Genomic DNA, 21370 nt, shown 5'->3' with positions numbered 1-21370 from the left:
CATGGGGCACGTTTGCCCTTTATTTTGCTGCTGGTCGTGTTATTGAGCCAGGCAAAGCCATTCTCATCCTCCTCATCCTCTGTCACCCAGGCTCAGAGTAGTTTGCCTTCCAATTCAGCTGTCAAAGCTTCCTATTCCACCGACTCCTTTTCCAGAGTCACTCCTTCCGTAGTCCCACCATCATACACAGAGTCCCCAGAATTAATCGACCACAGTGTTGGGTATATGCTGCTAAAGGATGCGCAGCAATTTGAAGGCTCTGATGTTGGTTCCCAGGTTGAGGAAGGGAGTAACATGAGCCTAGAGAGAGGGGATGCCCAAGAAGGACAAGAAACTGGCAGTCATGTTCCTCCAACTGCCAAGTTTGCTCCAGTGACAAGAAGGGAGATGATGATGAGGTCACTGGCTGTACTTGGGTGCCTGAGAGAAGAGAGAAGGAGGAGGCACAACTCCAATAAGGCAGGATGTCCTCTAGGGGGCTGCTTAAGGCCAGCCACCTATTGGATCACACTGCAGAGCTCCGCAGGTGCAGGGCGCTGCTGACTCCCCGCTGACTTTTAAAAGTTGCTTGGTGTGGGCCTTTTTTGACACCTGTACAGCAGATCACACCATTGCTGTTTGCAAGCTATGTCTGAAGTGGATCAAGCGTGACCAGAACAGCATCTGCTTGAGCACCACATGCTTGACCAGACATATGATGATCTGCCATGTAGTCCGTTGGCAACAGCACTTGAAAGACTCACCTCAAAGAAAAAGGCAAACTTCTCCGTGCTCCTCATCTGAGATCTCCAATCCCACTATAACTCCAGTCCTTTCAAAAACCTGCACTGAGAGGAATGAAGGTATATCAATAAGTGTCCCAAGTACTTGCAGTCAGTCTGCTAGCAGTAAACCACCATCTGATTTTAGCAGGCAATTTTCCCTACCCCAGTTGCTGAACCGTAAAAATAAATTTGGTCTTAGCCATACATATGCTCAGCGCCTGAATGCTAGCTAGGACAAACTGCTAGCACTGCTGCCTTTTCAGCTGGTTGACTCTGCCCCCTTTCATGAATTTGTGGAATGTGCTGTACCTCAGTAGCATGTTCCAAAACATCATTTCTTTTCACGGAAGTCCATTCCAGCTCTCTACCGGCATGTGAAAGTCAATGTTTTGGCCTTGTTGGACAGGTCGGTTAGCAGTAAGGTGCATGTTACTGCTGACTCATGGTCCAGCAGGCATGAGCAGGGATGTTACCTTTCCTTTACGGTGCACCGGATAACTCTGCTGGCAGCTGGGAAAGATGCAGAGCAGGGTTCAGTATTGTTGGAGCTTGTTCCGCCACCATGCCACCAAAATGCTAGTGGTGATTCTGCCACAACTCTCTCTTCCACCCCTCCTCTTCTTCTTGTTCTATGGCCTTTTATGTAAATTTGTCCTCTTAACCAGCAGTGCTCCATAAGCGTTCAAGGGGCTACACATGCAGTCAGGCAAAAAGATGTCATGAGGTGCTTGATTTGGTTTGCTTAGGGGACAGGAGCCACGCTGGGGCTGAGATTCTGTCAGCTCTGCAGGGGCAGGCTCAGAGGTGGTTGATGCCATGCCAGTTTCAGCCAGGAATTGTTGTATGCGTCAATGGCACCAACCTTCTCTCCGCCCTACGACAGGGACATTTGACCCATGTAGGGATGGGCCAAACACCCCCCAGTTCGGTTTGCACCAGAACATACTGAACAGGCAAAAGAATTGGCAGAACACACAAACAGCGTTAAAGTCTATGGGACACAAACATGAATAATCAAAACTGCTCATTTTAAAGGCTTATATGCAAGTTATTGTCATAAAAAGTGTTTGGGGACCTGGGTTCTGCCCCAGGGGACATATATCAATGCAAGAAAAAGTTTTAAAAATTGAAGTTTTTTTCGGGAGCAGTGATTTTAATAATGCTTAAAGTGAAACAATAAAGGTGAACTATTCCTTTAAATTTTGTATCTGGGAGGTGTCTATAGTATGCCTGTAAAGTGGCACATTTTTCACATGTTTAGAGCAGTCCCTGCACAAAATAAATTTTTTAAAGGAAAAGTAATTTAAAAGTACTCGCGGCTATAATGAATTGTCGGTCCCGGCAATATAGATAAAATTCATTTAAAAAAACGGCATGGGATCCCCCCAGTCCATTACCAGGTCCTTTGGGTCTAGTATAAATATTAAGGGGAACCCCCGAACCAAAATAAAAAAAATGCGTGGGGGTCCCCCCAAATTCCATACCAGGCCCTTCAGGTCTGGTATGGATATTAAGGGGAACCCTGCGCCAATTTTTTTTTCTTAAATGACGTAGGGGTCCCCCTCAAAATACAGACCCTTCTGGTCTGGTATGGATTTTAAGGTGACCCCATGCCATTTTTTAAATGTTGGCAGGGGTTCACCTTAAAATCCATACCAGACCCCAAAAATCCATACCAGACCCTTATCGAACCGCGCAACCTGGCAGGCTGCAGGAAAAGAGGGGAGGATGAGAGAGCACCCCCCCTGAACCGTACCAGGCCACATGCCCTCAACATGGAGAGGATGCTTTGGGGTTGCCCCCCAAAGCACCTAGTCCCCATGTTAATGGGGACAAGGGTCTCATCAGACCCCCACAAGGCCCCGCAGACCCCCACAACCACTGGGCAAAAGTTGTGGGGGTCTGCGGGTGGGGAGCTTATCAGAATCTGGAAGCCCCCTTTAACAAGGGGACCCCCAGATCCTGGCCTCCCCTGTTTGAAATGGTAATGGGTACATTGTACCCATACCATTTCGCAAAAAAAGTGTCAAAATGTTAAAAAAAATCACAAGACACACTTTGGGACAAGTCCTTTACTAAAAAAATAAAAAATAAAAATGTCCCACGAAGTCCATTTATCTTCTTCTCTCACTCCACAGACGGACTGAAAAAACAAAAAAAAAACAAAGCTGCGACCGACCCACCTCCATGGGAGGCTCCCACTGTATGACTTTGCTTTTGTTCTTATATAACTGAGGGCGGAGCCACACAGTGACGTACCCAGGTGACCCCGCCCCCCTCTGATGCACGGGAACTTCCCCGTGGCTTTCCTGGGGCATCAGAGGGGAACAGGGGGACCCGGTTACGTAAACGGACTGGGGGATCCCATGCCGTTTTTTTCATTGACTTTTTTCTGTATTGCTGGGACCGACAATTCATTATAGACGCGAGTACTTTTAAATGACTTTTTTTTCCTTCAGAAATGTCATTTTGTGCAGGAACACGGGAAAAATGTGCCACTTTGAAGGCATACTATAGGCACCCCCAGGTACGAAATTTAAAGGAATATTTCACTTTTACAGTGGGGATCGAAAGTTTGGGCACCCCAGGTAAAAATGTGTATTAATGTGCATAACAAAGCCAAGGAAAGATGGAAAAATCTCCAAATGGCATCAAATTACAGATTAGACATTCTTATAATATGTCAAAAAAAGTTCGATTTTATTTCCATCATTTACACTTTCAACATTACAGAAAACAAAAAAATGGTGTCTGCAAAAGTTTGGGCACCCTGCAGAATTTATAGCATGTACTACCCCCTTTGCAAAGCTGAAACCTGCCAGTGTCATGGATTGTTCTCAATCATCGTCTGAGAAGACCAGGTGATGTCAATCTCAAAGGTTTTAAATGACCAGACTCATCTGACCTTGCCCCAACAATCGGCACCATGGGTTCTTCTAAGCAGTTGTCTGGAAAACTGAAATTGAAAATAGTTAATGCTCACAAAGCTGGAGAAGGCTATAAGAAGATAGCAAAGCGTTTTCAGATGTCAATATCCTCTGTTCGAAATGTAATTAAGAAATGGCAGTCATCAGGAACAGTGGAAGTTAAAGCAAGATCTGGAAGACCAAGAAAAATATCAGACAGAACAGCTCGCAGGATTGTGAGAAAAGCAATTCAAAACCCACGTTTGACTGCACGATCCCTCCAGAAAGATCTGGCAGACACTGGAGTTGTGGTACACTATTCCACTATAAAGAGATACTTGTACAAATATGGTCTTCATGGAAGAGTCATCAGAAGAAAACCTCTTCTACGTCCTCACCACAAAAATCAGCGTTTGAACTTTGCAAATGAACATATAGACAAGCCTGAGGCATTTTGGAAACAAGTTCTGTGGACCGATGAGGTTAAAATATAACTTTTTGGCCGGAATGAGCAAAGGTATGTTTGGAGAAGAAAGGGCACAGAATTTAATGAAAAGAACCTCTGTCCAACTGTTAAGCATGGGGGTGGATCAATCATACTTTGGGGTTGTATTGCAGCCAGTGGCACAGGGAACATTTCACAAGTAGAAGGAAAAATGGATTCAATAAAATGTCAGCAAATTTTGGATGGTAACTTGATCCCATCTGTGAAAAAGCTAAAGTTAAAGAGAGGATGGCTTCTACAAATGGATAATGATCCTAAACACACCTCAAAATCCACGGGGGATTACATAAAGAGGCGTAAACTGGAGGTTTTGCCATGGCCTTCACAATCTCCTAACCTCAACATTATTGAAAATCTATGGATAGACTTTAAAAGAGCAGTGCGTGACAGACAGCCCAGAAATCTCAAAGAACTGGAACACTTTTGATAGGAAGAATGGGCAAAGATACCTCAAACAAGAAATGAAACACTCTTGACTGGTTACAAAAAGCGTTTACAAGCTGTGATAGTTGCCAAAGGGGGCAGTACAAGATATTAACTCTGCAGGGTGCCCAAACTTTTGCAGATGCCATTTTTTTGTTTTCTGTAATTTTGAAAGTGTAAATGATGGAAATAAAATCTAACTTTTTTGGCATATTATAAGAATGTCTAATCTGTAATTTGATGCCATTTGGAGATTTTTCCATCTTTCCTTGGCTTTGTTATGCACATTAATACACATTTTTACCTGGGGTGCCCAAACTTTCGATCCCCACTGTATTGTTTCACTTTAAGCATTATTAAAATCGTTGCTCACGTTTTTAAAACTTTGCATTGATACATGTCTCTTGGGGCAGGACCCGGGTCCCCAAACACTTTTTATGACAATAACTTGCATATAAGCCTTTAAAATGAACACTTTTGATTTTTCATGATAATGTCCCATAGACTTTAACGGCATTCCGGCGGCTTTAGAATTTGCCCCGAACACCGCATATTGTTCGGTGTTCTGCAGAACATCCGAACAACCAATGTTTGAGAGAACTAAAGAACCTTTCACCCATCCCTAGACCCATGTTCCATGTTTGGCACACATTCCAAATTTGGTGCTACAGCGGTTCTTGAGCAGGTACCCAGGCTTACAGGATCTCCTGAGGTAGGCCCAAATAGTCTGTGGTCATTTCCACTGGTCAGTGCTTAGCTGGCTGGCATTCAAAAGGAATGCAACCTGCCCACTAACCACCTAATTTTTGACATGCCCACCAGGTGGAACTCAACGTTGGCAATGCTGCAACGGCTTCACATGCAGCAGAGGGCCATCAATGAGTACCTTTCCTGTCACCATTTGAGGAGGCCACAAGGATGGTAAGCAACGACAATGCATGCATCAGTGACACCGTCACTCTTGTCTTCCTGTTGGAGCACATGCTTCACGGAATAATGGGCAGGGCACTTGAGGCAGAACAGAGGGAGGAAGAGGAGGACTTCCTTATCTCTAAAGGCTCTCTTTATCCAGATAGAGGAGGGGTAGAAGGATTGTGTCAGCATGGACATGGAGGATAACACTCAGCAGCAGTCTTCAAGGAATGGTTTTCAGTCACCAGAAACCCAAGGAGTTGCACGTGGCTGGGAGGAGGTTGTTACGGATCATGTGATCATTAGTGACCCAGAGGACTCAGAATCGAATACCTCTGCAAACTTACGCTGAATGGCCTCCCTGATTCTGCAAAGCCAACAAAAGGACCCTAGGATTTGTGGTATCAAGGAGAGGTAGCATTACTATTGCGCTAAAAATGATACATTTCATAAAGTCAAATGATACAGTGTATAAATATTAAAATTTCCCAATTGAAATGAATCAAAAAAAATGTCCATATATGATTCAGTGAGCAAAACAATGATGAAAATACATTATAATAAAGATTAAAAAAAGCACTTCAGTCCAATTTGAAAGCAAACACAGATGCCCATCAACTTTTAGCTCTTTGAAGAAATAAATCTGTAACTGTGGGTCTTTACCAGAGCAAGGGGACTCCCTTCCAAGCGGAGTCACAATCGCAAGCAGATTCAGCCTTGCAAGAACGGATGGATCTCTGATGCTTCAAGTCTGGCCAGCCACTTCCGAAGGTAGACAAGGAGACCCGACAGCGGAGGGCATTGTGAAGATCAGCTGGTGGATAGGCTCATCAGTCCCTCATATGTTCGGTGTCTTCTGCTGATAGACAAAAAGTCACTGGTAAGGACCCTCACTTGCAGATTTATTTCTTCAAAGAGCTGAAAGTTGATGGGCATCTGCATTTGCTTTCGAATTGGACTGAAGTGCTTTTTTAATCTTTATTATAATGTATTTTCACCATTGTTTTGCTTACTGAATTATATATGGGGACTTTTTTTATTGGCTTTTGATTTGATTTCAATAGGGACATTTTAATACTTTTACACTGTATTATTTGACTAAATGAAATCTATCTTTTGTAGCACAGCAATTTATTTTTATTTTACTTTTACCATAGTGATATTTTGACAGTGTTTGCTGCAGTTCTTTATTTTTAGTTTAGTTTGCTCTTATTTAGCATGGTATTTCTCTGTTTTGTTATCATTACTGGCTGGCAACCTTCTTGATCCACATTACGAGGGTAAGATTGCAAAACTCATCCTGCCTTTGCAGAGGGAGCAGAGGATGAAACATCTTCAGGAGGCCTCGGAGAAAGGTTTGTGCAATGCATTTCCAAATCTTGGTAGGTTACAATTTCCTGGTGCTGGACAATGTGTTGCTGAGGCTTTGTTCAGTCAGAGGAAGAGTGGTGGAGAAAGTGGCCGGCTGGCCTTTAAACAATTTTTCAGTCCTCAGCACCAAGATCTGATCCGTTCAAGCAACCATCTCCAGCATCTGCATTACATGGAGCAGGAATATCTAGGGGCAAGAGCAGACTTGGAGACCCTTCCAATAAAGCATACACTGGGTTACTGGGTCTTGAGGATGGACCACTGGCCAGAACATGCTCAATATGCAATTGAGATACTGGCCTGTCCTGCATCCAGCGTTCTTTCTGAACCCACACTCAGTGCTGCTGGAGGGTTTGTAAGGGATCATAGAGTGTGCCTGTCCATTGATAGGCTCACAATCATAAAAATGAATCAGTCTTTGATCAGCAGCTATCAAGCACCTGATGCTGATGTAGCTGATTGAATTTTCTATGGATGTGGGATCCCTTGAAGACTGCCTTTGCTGAGTGACTATGCTATTCCTGCTCAATCTTGATGATGCTAACTTCCAACAACAATTTTGGTCTAGAGCACCACTACCACTACCCAAGGCCCAATTTTTCTGCCCCTGTTTAACAGGGCCATGTAATTACAATTTTTGATATAATATTCCAAAGCAGGGTCCGTTCCTGCGCCCAACAAGAGTATCTGTGAGGGGTTACGGTGATGTGGCACCACCACCCAAGGCCCAATTTTTCTGTCCCTCTTTAACAGGGGCATGTAATTTAAATTTTTGATATAATATTTCAACGCAGGACCCTTTCCTGCTGCCAACAAGAGTATCTGGGAGGGATTACAGTGTTGTGGTACCACCACCACTCAAGGCCTAATTTTTCTGCCCCTGTTTAACACGGGCATGTATTTCCAAATATTTCACATCAGAGCCAGTTCCTGCACCCAACAAAATTAACTGTGGGGGTTTACAGTGTTCTGGTACTACCACCACCACCACCAAAGGCCCAATATTTCTGCCCCTATTTAACAGGGGCATGTAATTACAATTATTGATATAATATTTCACAGCAGGGCCTGTTCCTGCACCCAACAAGATTAATTGTGATGGCTTACAGTGTTCTGGTACCACCATGGCCGTCTTTAAGGCAGGGAAAAAGGGGCATCTGCCCTGGGCTCCATTGTTGTGGAGCCCAAAGCAGCTGCCTCATACTCACCAAATATCCCAATTCAAATTCCCTTGTCCCTTGAAGTTTTAGTCCCGTTCTGCGTCCCCATATCTCAGTGTGAAGTTACTGTTACTAATGCTGCTCAGCTCTGCCTATTGCTGTGTACAGATGACTCACCCACAGGCCCTGTATTTAAATGTAAATAACATGTATTGATGTGTAAATAGCAGCTGCATTAATATGCAACTAACCGTGGAGCGGCTGCATTGATATGTAAATAGAGGCAGCATTCATATGTATATTATGCCCCCCTGAGGTCATATTCTCCATCACTTCTGCTGAATGCTGCTCACTGGGGAGGTACAGGGGCATGCTTGAAAGTCCTGCCTATAATTGTGGACATTAAACCTATCATCAGCCTGTTCTGCAAAGCACGCAAATTAGAGGTAGAATCTTTTTTTTTAAATAACATGGTGCCACAGCACCATGAATTGTGGTGCATGTAAATACACACATCTCAGCAGATGTGCGAGGATGTCATTAACGATTAATGGCACTGCTGTGTATCTGCTAAAGGGCAGCATGTTTCTGTGGTGTCAGGAAATTTTTCATGCATTCCCAACACACACAAATGTGAAAGCAGGCTAAATGTGTCAGGTATGCTCCTAATGCTCCTATTACATTAGTGGTCAGTGTAAATCCCCATTACATCAGTGGTCAATGTGAATCCCCATTACACTGGAGGTTTCTGTCTATCGATGTGTCCCCTCCCCTCCCCACTCCATGATGTGCAAGCAGTGAGGATATGATGTACTGTAACCTTTAGCAACCAATCAGTGAGCAGTAATGATAATGATGTGCATTGACCTCTTGCAACCAATCATTGAGCGGTAAGGAGATGCAGTAACCTCTAGCAACCAATTATTAAGCAGCAATAATGTGTAGTAACCTCTAGCAATCAATTAGTGAGTGGTAAGGATGTCCAATAACCTCTAGCAACCAATTAGTGAGTGGTATTGATGTATAGTAATCTCTAGCAACCAATCAACAACAAGCAGAAGTCATGTGCTGTAACCTCTAGCAAATAATAAGTGAGTCACAATGTGTGCTGTAACCTCTAGCAGCCAGTCAGTGAGTGGTAATGATACACTGTAACCTCTGGCAACCAATCGCAATCACTGCCTGATCTGATTCAGTAAACTTCAGTAGATTTTGAGCTTTTATTTATTGTAGACTCAGAGCAGGCGGAGATGGAGAGCGAAATTGCATGGGGGGGGGGGGCAAGAAAATGTTTGCTCAGGGGTCCAATCTATATTAAAGATGGTAGAGAAAATGTAGTGCTAGAAAAAAGAAAAACATACATAAATAAATGCTGAAACATTAAAGTCCCAAAGAGTGAAGTAAATGAGAAAATGGGGTTTAACCTTATAATAAATAGTCCTGTGGCCACAATCCTAAAGAAAATAAATGATATACGTGGCAGTCCAACTGTGAAAAGATGATCTCCTGATGAAAAATCAATGCAGAGCAGGTAAGTCCTTACAATAACAAGAGGTTAATGCACTGTTACCGAAATAGATGGATCTGAATGTCATACGACAACGAATCAAACGAGCATGACTATCCCAATGGATCTATTCATTCAAATGGAACCAGGAACTCAGTGATGTTTCCTCTCTACTGGAAAAGTCGCCATGGTGTCCAACAAACGTAGGGAATCTTACTCCGCCAATGATTAAGCCCACTCTCATCCAGTCGTGACATATGAAAAAAGAGGGAATACTCCAATAGAGTAGGTCAAAAAAATATTGGTTTATTAAACCAACAAATATAAAAAAATTAAAAAAGTGATCACGTACAGAATAAAAAAGCAGCAAGGCTTATCGCTCTCCACATTGCTTTTTTATTCTGTACGTGATAACTTTTTTTACATTTATATATTTGTCGGTTTAATAAACCAATATTTTTTCATATTTTTTATATTTTTTCAATAACGTTTCAACATTTATTTATGTATGTTTACAAAAAAAATTTCTAGCGCTACATTTTCTCTAGCACTTTGTTCACATTTTTGTCACATTCTGGTGTAGCTGATTTTTACATTTGTTATTTAAGGTTTGCGCAGTTATATTTCCATTCACAAATATTAAAGATGGCCCTGGGTACCACCAACACTTAAGGCCCAATTTTCTGCAGAGTATATAGGGCAGGCTGTATAGTATATATACTGCTGTTCAGAGTATATAGTGTCATATAATGTCACACCCGGGGTTTCCTTTAATATCCATACCAAGCCCAAAGGGCCTGGTAATGGACTGGGAGGGGGGCCATGCCGTTTTTTTTTATGATTTTCATCTATATTGATGGGACCAACAATACATTACTGCCGCAAGCAGTTTTAAATTACTTTTTTTTCCTATAGAAATGTAATTTTGCTGTGGTATTGTTCTAAACATGGGAAAACTGCACCACTTTACAGGCATACTATAGACACCCAGCAGGCATGATATTTAAAGGAATATTTAATTTTTATTGTTTCAATTTAAGCACTATTAAAATCACTGCTTCCAAAAAAAGACTCTTTTTAAAACTTGTTTTTGCATTGATACATATCCCCTGGGACAGGACCCGGGTCCCCAAACACTTTTTATGGCATTAACTAGTATATAAGCCTTTAAAATTAGCACTTTTGATTTTTCACATTGGTGTCCCATAGACTTTAATGGTGTTCATGCGTTCAAACTAATTTTTGGCCTGTTCTGCTGCGAACCAAATCGGGAGGTGTTCGGCTCATCCCTATAAACAAGTATATGTGGAAGAATTTAATGCACAGATACGCAAGATCTTTTTAGGATATGCCAGCAAAATCCTGTGTAAATCAGGATATCAATCACATCAGTGTGCAAATGACATTACAAGTCCAATCCTATATCCCCTTGTTTTGATTCCTATACTTCTAAAGGGTAGAGATGTCCCCTGGTTAAGAATCCCTGTACTAAAGCATTAGAGACTGTTCACTTGGCTTAGGAAATAAAGTGAAGCTGTATTGACTTTGAATACTTTGAATACCCAACCATATGGAAGGAAATTTTAAAATTAATTTCGCCTTTCATGTAATTTGATGATTGAAGTCCAATTTTTCTACTCATTTTGTAAGTATGTGAATAAGCTCACAAATATTCTTCCAAATCAGTTTGACTGGATTTATTATTTGATTCATTTTGTTCAGAACATGATGCCTCTATTTCTTGAACATCTTTGAACACAGTTTTATTTGATGTTGCAGGGGACCAATTGTATTCAATTTCTGAATTTTTTTCCTGCTCTGTCTAAACCCTTTGAACCCTCTCAAGCTCTCTAGAGCTAGGTGAATTTCAACCAATTCAGCAAACAATTCTTTCTGATGTTTCCTTATTTTCAATCAAACATAATTACTATAATTTTTTCCTTATTTTTATTTTCTTGTTCCCAGATACCTAAACTCCAGATCTTATTCCTACACAGGTTCAGGGTAGCTCACTTGTAGGCCCCCAGTCAAGGGAGTCTAAAGCCCCATACACACCATCAGATTTTCTGCTGATTTTTTCCTTCAGATTTACCAAAACCATATAATATGAGGTCAAACCTTAGGAGTTTCAATTTGTATGCAATCAGGTAGGCCCTTGCACTACATGGTTTTGGTAAATCTGAAGACAAGAATCATCAGAAAATCTGATAGTGTGTATGGGCCTTAAGTTTAAAGTGGATGTAAACCCTCCCCCACAACTTTGTCCCATGTAAACCAGCATAAAAAACCCTAATGAAAACTGCTTGTAGATATCTCCTTACTTGCTTAGTATTGTTGTAATCCTTGTTGCTGTAGAATGAAGTCACTGAGCATGCCCAGATCTCCCCTGATTTAAGGCACACTCTCTATGTCTTATCTATCTGTTATCAGGACCTCCTACGGCACAACACTGAACTCTGCTAATCACTCAGAGCTTCCTTTTACACACCATGTGACCATGTGACCTCACATACAGTCCAAACTTGTTTCCCTTTGTCAGACTTATCAGCTTCAGCTGATAAGACTGCAGTAATGGCCATTAGACATCCGCACAAGTAAATACTATGAAATAAACAAGTAAGCTATGAACAGGGAAGCAGGGTTGCCATGGAAACGTTGGATTGAGAAGGAGGCTTGGGTAACAGTACAGGAAGTGCTCAACGTAAGGGCGGAAATACACTCCACTGTGGACTCAGAAAACAATACTTAAGATGGCACTGCCTAACCCCTGGAAACAAGTTTTTTAAAGTTTCTTTAAACAGTAAGTAATATGCAATTTGGGCTGGATTACAGTGGCTATAGTCTGATAATGACTTATTATAATGGACTAAATGAAAAGAAGCATCAGAGTGGAAGAGTGTATTTCCTCTTTAAGCCTGAGAATCTGTTAGACCACCAGCAAATCAGTATTGCCATCAGGATAAACCCTGAATATGCAGAAGTCTGAAAATGTGCACTTTTGCCAGCTTAGTTGGGGCCCTTTTGTTGGCGGGTAATCTAAGATGCTGACCCTTTAAGATGTGGAATGAAGAGGATATGAATGTGTAAAGTGATACTCTGGTGCTACCACTGAGTGTGAATCTGCAAATATATAAATCAGATAGCTTCTCACTCTATAGCTTATCCATGGATTATTTGTATAAAATTAAATAATGAATAGTGTAGTGGTATCAATAAATCAATATAAATCAACTTGTGCAAAGGTGACTGCTAGGGATGAGCTTCGTGTTCGAGTCGAACGTACGTTCGACTCGAACATTGGCTGTTCGTCCGTTCGGCGAAATCTGAACATTTTGGTCCGTTCGCGTCAAATTCGTGTGGCGCTCACGGCCCACAATGCACTGCGATGGCGCAGTGCATTGCTGGCTCATGATTGGCCAAGCATGCACTGTGACCCCGCATGCTTGTCCAATCGCAGCGCCAGCAGCGAGGAGAGCCATGATTGGCCACAGGCAGGATGCCTGTGGCCAATCATAGCTCAGGCTGTGTAGTGCACGCCCCACACTATATACGGCCGCCATCGCGGCGGCCTCGTGTAGTGTGTTGGCGTCTGAAGCAGTGGGTGTTCTGTGTACCTTCAACACAGTACACACCGATCGTTTTCGGCCGATTTTCTATCTTCCTGTTGTGTAGTGGTTATTGTCTGCGTGCCCTGACCGCAGTATACACCGCTATATTCACCTCACCTATATAGCTAGGGATCTATCTTTAATAATAGAGCTTGCAGTCAGTAGTGTTAGGAGATAGTGTGTGCTGTCTGCGTGCTCTGTACCCAGTACATACCGCTATATCCACCTACATAGCTGTTCTCTATTTGAGACCACTTGCCATCTGCAGGAGTTATTGGAAGTTGTGTGTGCCTCCAGCACAGCACAGTATACATCTGTATATACCCCTTTATCTCTGGTGTTCTCTGGTTATTGTCTGCGTGCCCTGACCGCAGTATACACCGCTATATTCACCTCACCTATATAGCTAGTGATCTATCTTTAATAATAGAGCTTGCAGTCAGTAGTGTTAGGAGATAGTGCGTGCTGTCTGAGTGCTCTGTACCCAGTACATACCGCTATATCCACCTACATAGCTATTCTCTATTTGAGACCACTTGCCATCTGCAGGAGTTATTGGAAGTTGTGTGTGCCTCCAGCACAGCACAGTATACATCTGTATATACCCCTTTATCTCTGGTGTTCTCTGGTTATTGTCTGCGTGCCCTGACCGCAGTATACACCGCTATATTCACCTCACCTATATAGCTAGTGATCTATCTTTAATAATAGAGCTTGCAGTCAGTAGTGTTAGGAGATGCCTCCAGCACAGCACAGTATACATCTGTATATACCCCTTTATCTCTGGTGTTCTATAATAAAGGCATCTGCAGGAGTTAGTGGGTGTTGTGTGCCTCCAGCACAATATACACTACCCAACTGCTGTTTTACCCAACTCCCTTCAGGCCATTACCATGTCTGGAAGGCCAGCAAGGAGAGGCAGACAGGCGCGAGCCGATAAAAAAGGGCAAGCAGGCTCTGTGTCTAGAGACAACAGTGCTGGTCATGGACGCGGTGCATTGTCATCAGCACGTGGCCATGGGACATGCTTGTCCTTCTTTTCGGCAGCTGGACATGTTGAACCGCAACATGCCAACGACTTGGTAGAGTGGATGACCAAGCCCTCTTCATCCTCCTCATCCTCTCTCACCCAGTCTCAGGGTAGTAGCAAAGCAGCTGCCAATGCATCGTCTTCCCTCCTCTCAATGTCATCATCAGTGACTCCTTCCCTAGACCCACCACGTCCTCCTGAGGAGTCTCCTGAACTCTTTGAGCACAGTGTTGGGTACATGCTCCAGGAGGATGCCCAGTGTTTTGTGGGCTCTGATGTTGACACTCAGCTAGAGGAAGGCAGTAGCGTGAGCGCAGAGAGAGGGGATGCTCAAGAAGGACAGCAATCTGGCAGTCATGTTCCACAAGCTGCAGCATACTGCCAGGTTTGCTACAGCGATGAAGAGGGAGGGGATGATGAGGGCACTGACTCCACGTGGGTGCCTGGAAGGAGGGAGGAGGAGGAGGAGGCACATGTCCAGCGAGGCAGGATGCCCTCCGGGGGCCAGCTTAGGGGCAGCACACCGACTGAATCACACCGCAGAGCTCCGCCTGTGCAGAGCGCTGCCTCTGCGCGTTATTCTAAAAGTTCTTTGGTGTGGGCCTTTTTTGAGACGAGTGCATCAGATCGCACCGCTGCTATTTGCAACATATGTCTCAAGCGTATCTCACGTGGCCAAAACATCAGCCGCTTGGGCACCACATGCTTGACCAGACATATGTTGACCTGCCATGCAGCTCGTTGGCAAGCGTACCTCAAAGACCCACACCAAAGAACAAAGCGGACCTCTCCTTGCTCCTCATCAGCTGGCATCTCCAACCCCACTAGACCTTCAGTCCTCTCTGAAACCTTCTCTGAGAGGAATGAAGGTGTAGAATTAGGTGTGTCACAGCCAAGTGCTTCCGGGAACTCTGCTAGCGGTACACCCACGTCCGATTATAGCAGGCAAATGTCCCTGCCCCATCTGCTGGACCGGCGGAAGAAGTTCACTCCCAGCCATCCACATGCCCAGCGGTTGAATGCTAGCTTGGCTAAATTGCTAGCACTTCAACTGCTGCCTTTTCAGTTGGTAGACTCGGCCCGCTTCCGTGAGTTTGTACAATGTGCGGTTCCTCAGTGGCAGGTCCCCAAACGCCACTTTTTCTCACGGAAGGTGATTCCGGCTCTCTACCGGCATGTGGAAAGCAATGTCCTTGCCTCGCTGGACAGGGCGGTCAGCGGTAAGGTGCATATTACCGCTGACTCATGGTCCAGCAGGCATGGACAGGGATGTTACCTGTCTTTCACGGCCCATTGGGTCACTCTTCTGGCAGCTGGGAAGGATGCAGGACAAGGTGCAGTAGTGTTGGAGGTTGTTCCGCCACCACGCCTCCAAAATGCTACTATTGGTTGTGACACACCTCTCTCCTCCACCCCCTCCTCTTCTTCTTCCTCCATGGCCTCTTCCAGTGCTCTGTCCTCAGAACCAGTGGTGCTCCGTAGGCGTTCCAGGGGCTACGCAAGTATGCAGGCAAAACGATGCCATGCCGTGCTTGCGCTGGTTTGTTTGGGGGACAGGAGCCACACTGGGGCGGATGTTTTGTCAGCTCTGCAGGGGCAGGCCGAGAGGTGGTTGACGCCACGCCAGCTTAAGCCAGGAATGGTGGTTTGCGACAATGGCACCAACCTCCTCTCCGCCCTCCGACAGGGACAACTGACCCATGTGCCCTGTGTAGCTCACGTCCTTAACCTGGTGGTGCAGCGGTTCTTGGGCAGGTACCCCGGCTTACAGGATGTCCTGAAGCAGGCCAGGAAAGTCTGTGTGCATTTCCGCCGATCATTTAATGCCTGTGCTCGGCTGGCTGAGCTCCAAAAGGAGTTGAACCTGCCCAAGAACCGCCTTATATGTGACATGCCCACCAGATGGAACTCAACACTGGCCATGCTGCAGCGGCTGCACACGCAGCAGAGGGCCATCAATGAGTACCTGTGCGACTACGGCACCAGGACAGGGTCAGGGGAGCTCGGTTTTTTCTCACCACGCCAGTGGGGCATGATCAGGGATGCATGCACTGTCCTGTCACCGTTTGAGGAGGCCACAAGGATGGTGAGCAGTGACAGTGCATGCATCAGTGACACTGTACCTCTTGTCCACCTCTTGGAGCATACGCTGCGTGGAATAATGGACAGGGCACTTGAGGCAGAACAGAGGCAGGAAGAGGAGGACTTCCTTGCCTCTCAAGGCCCCCATTATCCAGACAGTGTTCCTGCTGTGCCACCCATCACACAGGAAGAGGATGAGGAGGAGGAGGATGATTGTGTCAGCATGGAGGTGGAGGCTGGCACTCAGCATCAGCATCAGCAGCAGCAGCAGCAGTCTTGTAGGGATGATTTACAGTCCCAAGAAACACGTGGACTTGTACGTGGCTGGGAGGAGGTAGCTGCAGATCATGTTGTCCTTAGTGACCCAGAGGACTCCGGACCGAATGCCTCAGCTAACCTACGCTGCATGGCCTCCCTGATCCTGCAAAGCCTGCGGAAGGATCCTCGTATTCTTCGGATCAAGGAGAGGGACCATTACTGGCTGGCCACTCTCCTTGATCCACGGTACAAGGGTAAGGTTGCCGACCTTATCTTGCCATCGCAGAGGGAGCAGAGGATGAGACATCTCCGGGAGGCCTTGCAGAAAGGTCTGTGCAACGCGTTCCCAGAGACTGGGAGGTTACAAGCTCCTGGTCCTGGACAACGTGTTGCTGAGGCATCGGTCAGAAGGAGCGGTGGAGAAGGTGGCCGTCTGACTGATGCTTTCAGACAATTTTTTAGTCCGCAGCCCCAAGGTATGATCGGTTCCAGCACCCATCACCAGCGTCTGATTTACATGGTGCAGGAATACCTAGGGGCAAGGTCAGACTTGGACACCTTTCCCACCGAAAATCCTCTGGCTTACTGGGTCTTGAGGATGGATCACTGGCCAGAGCTTGCACAGTATGCAATTGAGCTACTGGCCTGTCCTGCATCCAGCGTTCTTTCGGAATGCACCTTCAGTGCTGCTGGTGGCTTTGTTACCGATCACAGGGTGCGCCTGTCCACCGAATCAGTTGATCGACTGACCTTCATCAAGATGAATCAGTCTTGGATCACCCACAGCTACCAAGCACCTGAAGCTGATGTAACCGAATAATTTTTTTTGAAATACCACATCCCTTCAAGACTGCCTATGCTGATGCTGAGTGACTGTCCTGTTATGTTGATTGTCTATCCTCTTCCTCCTCCGCTGATATGTTGGAAGAACATTTCTGGTTCTGGTTGATGCCATCAGCCCAATTTTTCTGCCCCTGTTTAACAGGGGCGTTTAAGTACAATTTTTGATGCAATGCTTTGCAGCAGGGCTAATTCCTGCAATCAAACAAGAGTATATGGGAGAGGTTGCAGTGTGGTGGCACCAGCACCAGTGCCTAAGGCCCAATTTTTCTGCCCCTGTTTAACAGGGGCGTTTAAGTACAATTTTTGATGCAATGCTTTGCAGCAGGGCTAATTCCTGCATTAAAACTAGAGTATATTGCAGAGGTTGCAGTGTGGTGGCACCAGCACCAGTGCCTAAGGCCCAATTTTTCTGCCCCTGTTTAACAGGGGCGTTTAAGTACAATTTTTGATGCAATGCTTTGCAGCAGGGCTAATTCCTGCAATAAAACTAGAGTATATGGCAGAGGTTGCAGTGTGGTGGCACCAGCACCAGTGCCTAAGGCCCAATTTTTCTGCCCCCGTTTAACAGGGGCGTTTAAGTACAATTTTTGATGCAATGCTTTGCAGCAGGGCTAATTCCTGCAATAAAACTAGAGTATATGGCAGAGGTTGCAGTGTGGTGGCACCAGCACCAGTGCCTAAGGCCCAATTTTTCTGCCCCTGTTTAACAGGGGCGTTTAAGTACAATTTTTGATGCAATGCTTTGCAGCAGGGCTAATTCCTGCAATAAAACTAGAGTATATGGAAGAGGTTGCAGTGTGGTGGCACCAGCAGCAGTGCCTAAGGCCAAATTTTTCTGCCCCTGTTTAACAGGGACATGTAATTACAATTCTTGATATAATATTTCACAGGAGGGCCCCTTCCTGTGCCCACCCAGAGTAACGGTGAGGACTTATAGTGTTGTGGCACCAGCACCACAACCACCAAAGGTCAATTTTTCTACCACTGTTCAACAATGGCATGTAATTACAATTCTTGATATAATCGTTCACAGCAGGGCGCTCCAGCGCCCACCAAGAGTCACTTTGAGGGCTTACAATGTTGTGGCAAAACCAACACCTTGTTCCGCCATTTCTGCAGAGCATATAGGGCAGGCCCCTACTTTCAAACATCCAACTTACAAACATCTCCTACTTGCAAACGGAAGGAGACAACAGCAAGTGAGATGAAAAAAGATGGACCACAAAACAAATTATACAGGGGTGATAACCCTTCCCTATGTTTTCCAAAAAGCTTAAAAATAGTTTTTTTGACTGAAGCTACACTTTAAAAATGTACCAGTTGAAAATTACAAACAGATTCAACTTAACACAACAAACCTACACAGTCCCTGTCTTGTTTGCACCGCCTGTATACTGCTGTTCTGCGTATATAGGGCCTGGGGGCCACACGCATTTCCTTTTTTTAATATGGGTACAGGGTTCCCCTTAATATGCATACAAGACCCAAATAGGCTGGTAATGGACAGGGAGGGCTACCCATGCCATTTTTCTCAATGATTTTCAACCATATTGCAGGAACCAGATATAACATTAAAACCGCAAGCAGTTTTAAATGGTGTTATTTCCGTTTAATGTCATTTTGTGCAGGGACTGTTCTAAACAAGGGACACACGTGGCACTTCACAGGCATACTACAGACACCCCCCAGGCACCATATTTAAAGGAATATTTCACTTTTTTTTCACTTTAATCGTCATTAAAATCAGTGCTCCCGCCAAAACGGCCATTTTAAAAAACATTTTAGGCATTGACCCATGTCCCCTGGGGCAGGAGCCAGGTCCCCAAACCCTTTTTAGGACAGTATCTTGCATATTAGCCGTTAAAATTAGCACTTTTCATTTCGAACGTTCGAGTCCCATAGACTTCAATGGGGTTCTAACGTTCGTTCGAATTTGGGGTCCGTTCGAAAGTTCTGGTGCGAACCGAACCGGGGGTGTTCGGCTCATCCCTAGTGACTGCAATTCCTATGTAAAAGCGCAGGTATTATATCATGTGTCTCAGGAATGGACACCTAAAAACCCATACATAAATATCAAAAAAGGTGACGTGCAATGATAGTGGGTGACAATGATTCCTGTGAAAAGTCCAAACAATTCCATCATGTGCCCCAAGGCTGGACACAAATCAATCCAAACAAAAATTAGAAACAAGAAAAGATGACAGTATCCAAGAAGCAAACATAGATTTCTTTAATACTGTATGTCCTTATAAAAGTTATTAAATGTGTGTGATGTATCCTTTCGCAAAACCTTGTGGATGTCCATAATGATAGGTGACTTCTTCCCTTTCTTCCCATGTCACCTCTGTGCTTTCTAGCCTCTCACCTGAGATATACTTGGTATACAGCATAACGTAGTATCTCTTAGGGATGCTGTAATGCAGTCAGGTCGCCTCTGGGGGTTCTCCGTTTACTTTTCCCAACACTTTGCCAGCATTGCTGCATAGATTGAAGGTGTGGGGGTCAGCCTGTCAGTGCCCAGACCATATGCCACACACTGCATCAAATTGGTCTGCATGGTTGTTGTCCAAGAAGGAAACCTCTTCTAAAGATTCTGCACAAGAAAACCTGCAAACAGTTTGCTGAAAACAAAAAAAGACTAAGGACATGGTTTACTGGAACCATGTCCTGTGGTCTGATAAGAGCAAGATAAAAATATTATGTTCAGATGGTGTCAACCAGGTGAGGAATACAAAGACAGATGTGTCTTGCCTACAGTCAAGCATGGTAGTGGGAGTGTCATGGTCTGGGGCTGCATGAGTACTGTCGGCACTGGGGAGCTACAGTTCATTGAGGGAACCATGAACACCAACATGTACTATGACATACTGAAGCATACTGATCCCTTCCCTTCAAAGACTGGGCCATAGGGCAGTATTCCAACATGATAACAACCCCAAATACACCCCCAAGTAAACCACTGCCTTGCTAAAGAAGCCAAAGGTAAAGGTGATGGACTGGCCAAGCATGTCTCCAGATTAAGCCCCATTGAGCATCTGTGGGGCATCCTCAAATGGAAAATGGAGGAGCGCAGGGTCTCTAATATCCACCAGCTCCGTGATATCATCACGGAGGAGTGGAAGAGGACTCCAGTGGCAACCTGTGAAGCTCCGGTGCACACCATGCCCAAGAGGGTTAAGGTGGTGCTGGAAAATAATGGTGGCCACACAAAATATTGACACTTTGGGCCCAATTTGGACATTTTCACATAGGGGTGTACTCACTTATGTTGCCAGCGGTTTAGACATTAATGGCTATGTGTTGAATTATTTTGAGGGGACAGCAAATTGACACTGTTATACAAGCTGTACACTCACTACTTTACATTGTAGCAAAGTGTAATTTCTTCAGTGTTGTCACATGAAAAGATATAATAAAATATTTACAAAAATGTGAGGGGAGTACTCACTTTTGTGAGAAACTGTATATCCTATCACCCCTTAGTGATTGCTCCTGGGTTCTGTAGTTTAACCTCAGCTTTAATGTGAAGAAAGTTCTGCTTCCAGCTTACAATTCCCAGAATTCTCTGTACACCTGTATTAGCCTATGGTAAGGAAAAGTGCTGACTGTTGATGGTTTTGCATATCTACACCGATGTTTACTTCACCACACAGCTTTTTGGATTTTGAAGCCTTAAAACCAAATTACCCAGGGATCTTAACTTTAAGTGGGATTTGTCATGTACCTGGGTAATGGCTGAAGTGACAAGAACACCGCTGGAAGGGGATACAAGGCACAGTGGAGAGAGTGACAAAATTCAAGTTTCCTAGTGGCTGCTCTTGGAAGTGGTCAGAAGGGTAACTTTCTAGTTGGGAGATGAGAGTCTCAGAAGAATTACGGAGAGACACTGTAGAGGAGCAGGTCAGCACTCGGTGAGAAACTGACAACCATGGTAGGGAGAGATGATGCAGGATAGGATCAGCTCAGCAGGGAAGAACTGGAAGGTAGCAGTATCGAGGTTT

This window comes from Lithobates pipiens, unplaced genomic scaffold, assembly GCF_037356315.1.
Source record: "Lithobates pipiens isolate NorthernLeopardFrog02 unplaced genomic scaffold, aLitPip1_a1.2 Scaffold_3, whole genome shotgun sequence".
Lineage (NCBI taxonomy): Eukaryota > Metazoa > Chordata > Amphibia > Anura > Ranidae > Lithobates > Lithobates pipiens.
Note: the sequence above shows the minus strand (reverse complement) of the source record.